We start from the raw sequence: 7,482 nt of genomic DNA on the forward strand, positions 1-7,482 counted from the left end.
GTTGAAGCAGAGACATAAAAGTTGCAGGACACTGGCCCTCGAGTTGACAATCCCTGTCACCCATCGACTTTTGGGAGGATGTGTGTGCAGACTAAGATCTTTTGCACATACAACAATAATTTCTGGTTCACTTCACATCTGAGGAAGCTGCAGAATAACAAGGAAGAGGCTTACAGCAGTGCTTACAGAGCTGTGGACTAGCAGGCCAGGAACAAAGTGACCAAAGTGATCAGGACAGCTAAGGAAAGCTACAGCGAGAAGCGGGAAAAAAATAGCTTCTAAGCCAACAACCCTGTTAGAGTTTGGAATACTTTAATAAACATCACGGCCCACTCCAGCTGTTGGTCAGATCCTCAAGACATACGGCCCTAAGAAATACATCATCATGTGTTAAATTTGTCATGTTTTTTTATGCTTTTGACCCAGATCCAAGACAGACTCTCAGAATTTTGCCCAGACGAGGAGAAAGTTTAACCGTTTATTGAAGTTAGTGAGAAGTGATCTTGTTCCGCAGGAACTGTAGCCGGCTCGGGGAATACAGGAACACTAAGGAGACGAAGCAGAGGTGAAAACACGGGTCTGACTTGGGGGAGGAATGAGTGATCCAGCTAGGTTTACTACTTGGTTTGTAGATGAGGTTTGGGTTGGGTGGTCTGGATCCAGGGTGTGAGCTTGAAGATCCTAGTGGCGTCGGAAGGCAGACAGGTTGAGGCTTGGAGCTGCCTGTAGTCGGATTTGATTTGAGATTTTAAAAAGTCTTCAGGCGAGGAACCAGTTCCCGATTTCTTGCAGGCAGGACCCTTTAAAGATGATAATAGAAGGCTGGTTACTAAACAAGATGAGGAGCAAGGAACTAATCATAAGGAGCGGCTTGAGATACCACAGAAGAAAACACTCCTTAAAGGAACAATATGTAATAATGACACCTAGTGGTTAACATTGGAACAACATATACACAATGCCTTTCATGGACAGCCACCATTTACTCAACGGTCTGTTTTTGCTGTGAAACCTGACTGAATATATTATATGGTATATATTGTGTTCTGTTCTATTTCTGGTCCGCTTCTCTTCCATGCTAGCAGGCTGCTACTATTGCAAAGATAAAATACCAAATGCTGCGCTCTGTTTTGGGAACCCTGGGAACTTTGATATGATTGGCTCAGGAACCAGGAAGTAAACACGGACCGTACCTCTAGGTTTGAAAGGAGAAGAACTTGACTAAGACATTGTTGATGGAGAGAACTGATTGTTCATGGGGAATGTTACTTCCATCCCGGGTGACAAATGAGAATGATACTTTACATTAAATATAGCTTACTTATAGCTCCTTTAAACACCGCAGGTGATAATGATGAGAAACAGGTGCGTCGGAGCCCAGCCCAGCCCTCCAGTGGCCACCTAAGAGAATACAAAGAGCAGTACATTCCCAGATCCTGACAAAATGACTATGGCCTACGGCTCTGACCTGTGTGGTGATGAAATCCTATGAGTAACTGGTGTTGAAGCATCTGATAGAGGTTACAGCCCCCCAGCTAGACCCCCTGCAAATGTTTACCGGAAAAACAGGAACATGCAGTCAACCTAGGACTACACTTCATATTGCACAACCTTGACTACCGGGGGACATACACTAGGGTCCCCTTTGTGGACTTTAGCTCGGCCTTCAATGCCATCAACCCAGACATCCTCCACCAGAAGCTCATCCAGCTAACAGTGCCTCCTTCACCTGTCAGTGGATCATTTGCTAACCGGGAGAAGCAAGGCTGACTATGGAGATTCTTCTCCTGCACAAGAAAGCTCTGGTACATGTACTTCCTGTGGCAGCTGAGGAAATTCAACCTGCCAAGGACAATGATGGTGGAATTCTACTCCTCCATCATTGAGTCTATCCTCACCTCCTCCATCACCATCTGGTACGCTGGTGCCACCGCCAAGGACAAGGGCAGACTGCATCTTGTCTGCAGAGAAGGTGATTGGCTGCAATCTCCCATCTCTCCAGGACCTGTACGCCTCCAGGACTCTGAGGCGTGCAGGGAAGATTGTGGCTGATCCCTCGCACCCCAGTCACAGTCTATTTCAGTCACTTCCTGGCGTGAGGTTGTGGTCCTTCAGGACCACAACCTCACGCCAGAAGAACAGTTTTTTCCCATCTGCTACCAGCCTTATGAACAAGGCCAAGAAATCTGGTCACTGTCTATCTCCCCGGTTCAGGACTTACAAGCTTCTGCGTTACATTAACGCACAGTTTACTGAGTGTATAATCCTTTATACTTTTTATTTTACTGTATTCTTATTTTTGTCTGCACTATCGACACCAAGTCAAATTCCTTGTAAGTGCAAACCTACTTGGCGATTAAACTTGATTCTGATTCTGGTGCCCCCCAGGGGTGTGTTCTCTCCCCACTCCTCTTTTCTCTGTACACAAATGATTGCACCTCAGTGGACCTGTCTAGGAAACTCCTGAATTTTGCCCAGCAGAGGCTGTACTTCCTGCAGCGACTCGAGAAATACAACCTTCTGCAGGAGCTGCTGGTCATTTTTTACCCTGCCATTGTTCAGTCTACCTACAAAACAGAGTAGGTCCAATGTCAAGCGAACACTTAGGTCTGCAGAGAGCGTTATCAAGGCAGACCTTCTCTCCATCTAGGACCTGTACTTCAAAGGGGGAGCTAGCATCTCTGCAGACGCTACAAACCTTTTACACTTTACTGTGTTTAGACTTTCACCCCCAGGTTAGTGCTATAAGAGCTTTATGCAAAAACCTGCCACCCCAGAAACAGGTTCTTCCCCCAGGCTTCCACTGTGAGGAACGCTTGAAAGTGAGAGTACCCAGATTGATAGCATGCATATTTGCACCAATTCAACTATGTGTTCCTCACTCCCAAAAAGACTATATGCACATATACAAAAATAATTTTTAATTTTTATTTATTAATCATCTATACAAATATGAATATCCAATCTCGTGTTTCGGTTTTGAATGTGTGACTCTTTTCTGACCTTTTCTGTAAATATAATTATTTGCATGTTTAGCAATTCTGTTGGTAACAATGTTTATTATTTTATTCTGCCACTATCAAATGTTTTAACATGCCTCACTAACGCATGATACTTACATTGTTGCTGCTTGTGCTTAAAAAATAACTATTTTCATGATAAAGTTCACCTGTATCATATTGATTTCTTGCTGCTATTACTCCTACACTGTCATGGACTAACACTGTTTTAATATGTTGTTGCGATTGTTTCATTTATTTTTTTCTAATATTTTATTCTTCTTCTAGTGCGCCACTTTACAACTGGCCAAGAGGAATACAGATGAAAACTAGCCTTTGGCTAATTATAGCTTGCTACAAGTGTACTGTTATAATTATGCACTGTCCTGGTAAATAAATGAATCTAAACCATTTTAATCTTTACAATACTGAAGAAGAATGGACAACAGCAACCTTTGCAGAACTTGTCCATTGTTCCCTCCAGCCTGCCCGACGAATGCTAATGATGCTTTTTGTTTATCTTAAATGTGTTGGAATTTAGAAACATCTTCATGTCAGAACTTCCATGTTAAATTGTATTTTAAAGTAGTTGCAAAATGTGGAAATGTTTGAAAGAAAAGTAAAGTATGCTACAGATAGAAGCTCTTAACAGTCAATAAATTGAAAATGACTCTTTAATGACATGCTTAAAACACAAATAATAGCTAAATCAGTACGAACTGCACGTTTAAAAGTTTATAAAATGTAAACAATATCAAGAACTCATCTCAATTATGACACTACAGAGCACCTATAAACAACAGTGCATTCATTAATGCAACATTGCAATAATCTCCAAAGGGCAGTGGAGCATGCCGTTCCTGCTGGTCTTTAGGGAAGAAACTGAGCAGGGTTTTACTTTTACATGTTTTTCCTCCCAGTTCTCACTGGCTCAGGCATAAAGAGGATCAACAGAAGATTGAGGTGCCACACTTCACCCCCTCTCCTCTCTGCCGACGTCATGGAAGCTATGATGTCACCGCCAGAGCACACACACAGCTCATGCTCTTACCTGGTTTCTGCAGCAACCAAACCACAGCAGCTTCCTCCTTCCTCGATGTTGCAAGAAGTGTTCAGTGAAGGGCCCCATGCTTACCTAGAAAACACGGGAATAGGTAGAACAAAAAACCCTCGTATGTGCCATTCAGGCTGTTATGGACAACAAACCCTTCTTCTTTCCTTTTGTCTTTTTTTAAACTTAAACCATAGTTTTGTTTCTGTCTGTGTGACTCAACACCGGCTACACTAAAATGTTCTGAGGTTTTAGATTCAACAGCTTTCACTAACCGCTCTCTTGACACTTCAAAGGCTCAATTTGTCACACTTTTTTTTTTAGCCGTGACACAAAACTGTGAAGAAAAAAAAAAACCTTAACAGCTTTTCATTTAAAATGTTTACCTTTCACAGATAAACATGCCAGCATTTTGGTATTTTAGATTTACACACTATAAGATGCAGTTCAAATATTTAATGCACAGTACTTGAACATTAGAACCAGCACTTCAATGTATTTTCTTGGGATTCTATGTAATGGTCCAACACAAAGCGGTGTGTGTGGTGAAGAGGAAGCAAAATTATATACATTTTAAATTATTTAAAAAAATCGGAAAGGTGGTGCCTTTGAATTCAGCCTGATTTGCCGAAACAGAGCAGAAAAGTCACGAAAGACATAACTGTACACCTGACAATGTCCAAATGTATTTATGTCTAACAAAACAATTTATACTGTAAGTTGGAAGAAGCCGTACTATAACCTCTTTGCAGTTTGCCACAAACTATGTAGTAGAAACAGCAATGTGGAAGGAGGGGCTCTATTCAGGCTAGTGAAGATTCTCAGTCATCCAGGTCATGGTCATTAAAAAAAAAAAAAAAAAAAGTAAAAAACAAAGCAACTGGACTTGTTTTCCGTAGTTGAAGACGTTTCGCTTCCTCTCCAGGAAGCTTTCTCAATTCAAAAAGTCTGGAGTAATGTGGAGTAACAAGCTTTACACTACTGCCAAACAAAGGCCTAATGGCTTAGATAACATGCAAATACAACAGAAACAGGTCCTTAGTAATGGGCGGTCGTTAAAGCCATTAAGCCAGCAGATTGGACCGAAACTGGTCCACTCCTCTGTAACGAGGAGTCGTTAGGGTTGTTATTGGCTTGGCTTAAAGGAATGATGGTTTGATCACTCGTATAAGGGTGAGAGTTAAGGTGATGATTGACTGGAATTAATCCTATAGCTGTATTGTAAGATTTTGAGAGTTGGAACCTAAGGCCTCCTCCTCCTCTGTTTAAGGTTGGTTTTTCTCTCTTAACGTAGATGGCTTCCTTCACACCCCTTTCAAACCATCTGTCTTCTTTGTCCAAAATGTGAAGTATTCAGGTAAGACCCAAACCGTTTGACCTACAATCACCTACACCCTGAACACACCATACACACCCAGGGTGGTGGCAGCATCATGCTGTGGGGAAGCGCTCCTTCAGAAACGACAGCGTAGCTGGTCAGAGTTGATGGAAAGATGGATGGAGCTGAAAACCGGCTTATCTTGAGAGAAAATTGGTTAGAGGCTGCAAAAGACTTGAGAATATGGTTAAGATTCCCTTTCCCTCAAGATCACTTCGCTAAACATGCGGCCAAAGCTACAATGGAGTGGTTTAGATTAGGGGTCCCCTACCTTTTAGAAACTGACGGCTACTTCATCGGTACTGTGTCACATGAAGGGCTACCAGCACTGACCTTTGTACTGGAAGAGTCAGCGCTCACCAAACAACGTATTTGCAATGCCTTTTTTTAAAGATATTGTCATTTTAAAATCGATATAAATGCAAGAGTGATTACAAAAGTAGAGCAACTGACTAAAATAACATTTTAGAAGCAGCTCACTGGAGTGTTGTGCTAGTTTTGGAACGGGCTTGAGGGCACCATGTTGGTGATCGCTGGTTTAGATGAAAGCACATTTATGTGTTAGCTTGATCCAGTCAAAGTCTAGACCTCAATCAAATTGAGAATCTGTTTTGAGATTAAAAAAAAAAAAATCTCTTTCAGAATATTTACATTCAAAATCTTCACTGCCACACTGTGCTGTTCGAATGTTGTGCAAAAACAGATGTCTTTATTACCTTTTTGGGACAGAATCAGACCAAAAAAAAAAAAGAAGAGGTTAAGTACAAAACACTTAAACATAAAAGCTGTATCATTGTTTTAACGATAAGGGTAAAATCCCACTGTACCCATTCTTTCCACCCACTAAAAGTGTGTGCATCACTCTTCATCACTCATAAGTGTGGACGACGTGACAACAAACAAGAACCCAGGATCACAAACTGAACTAATCAAAGAAAAGCAGCCTAATTACAAAGAAAAAACAGGGACAGGAGAACTATTTATTAAGATTACAAGAAGGTCTGAATCCTTAGAGGCTAATTGTAAATAATGGATAATTTCACACTTTCTAAATAAATTGTTTTCAATGGCGCGTCCACAGATAGTAACAGTTTAGCTTAAGATTTGAGGCACGCTATGCTAATCACAAAACAGTATTGTTACAAACTTGGGCTTCATTTCACCCCATTTTCTAGTTACGCAGTCGCAGGACAGGTAAAGTTAAACCATCTTCCAAACATTACTCCCAAAAAAAAACTAATTCTGCACTAGAGTGAACCACTTGTGTGGCTAAACCCAACAAACAGCTGCTAATGGCGGCCAACAAAGGACCTTTTCTTCAATTCGCTGTTTGAGTACTAATAAAACAGTCACACATTATTCAGGCACACGAGCTTACACAAGCTCACCACAACCGAACTAGCGGGCAAGACGCCAGGCCTTATGGGTAACTGGCATGGCTGGCCGTCTCCATGGCAACAAGAAAGCTTGCACCCCCCCTCCCCCCACCCCGGCGAGTGCCAGGAGAGCAGCTGGTAGGTAGTGGCGGATTAGTCTCCGAACAGATTTACCGCCAGTCGAGCACTGCGTGCCCTTTGAACAGAGGAAGAAATCATAAAGAAGCCATCAGAGGGGAAGGAAACAAGGAGCGGACTGTGGCGCGGCGGACGGAGGGCAGCGGCAGAAACGTTTTCCCGCCTGATCTGTTTGCTGTGAGGGTCGAGTGTGGAAGTGAGATATTTAATTCGCATGGAGAAGATGAACATAATAAAGGGAATGAAGGTGTGACAAGGTGCTAAGTGCTGTCCGGTGGTTTAATGCAGGAAGGTCGGAAACAAAGAGGGCTGGGTTTTAAAATAGCTTTACACCCGCGAAGGTCCAATCACGGCCTGGACTCTTTCTGCATATTCTCCCCGTACATGTGTGGGTCCTCTGTGGGTACTCCGGCTTCCTCCCACAGTCCAAATTAGGTCAATTAATTACATTTCCTGGGTTTACCCTGCCTCTCGCTCAATGAAACTTAGTAAATTGGTTCCTTTGAGTATTTTTAAGCTGAGAATGAGATGCTTTGAGTT

At 42.3% G+C, this 7,482-nt stretch overlaps 1 long non-coding RNA gene across 1 annotated transcript; it reads right to left on the reverse strand.

Annotated features, from left to right (window-relative positions):
• Positions 1-465: 465 nt before the first annotated feature.
• LOC118556812 lies at positions 466-964 on the reverse strand. Its single transcript, XR_004927384.1, has 2 exons — positions 622-964; positions 466-546 (listed from the first exon to the last, which is right to left on the reverse strand). It is a non-coding gene; the product is annotated as an uncharacterized LOC118556812 (long non-coding RNA).
• Positions 965-7,482: the final 6,518 nt, after the last annotated feature.

Source organism: Fundulus heteroclitus, chromosome 21 (genome assembly GCF_011125445.2).
Source record: "Fundulus heteroclitus isolate FHET01 chromosome 21, MU-UCD_Fhet_4.1, whole genome shotgun sequence".
NCBI lineage: Eukaryota > Metazoa > Chordata > Actinopteri > Cyprinodontiformes > Fundulidae > Fundulus > Fundulus heteroclitus.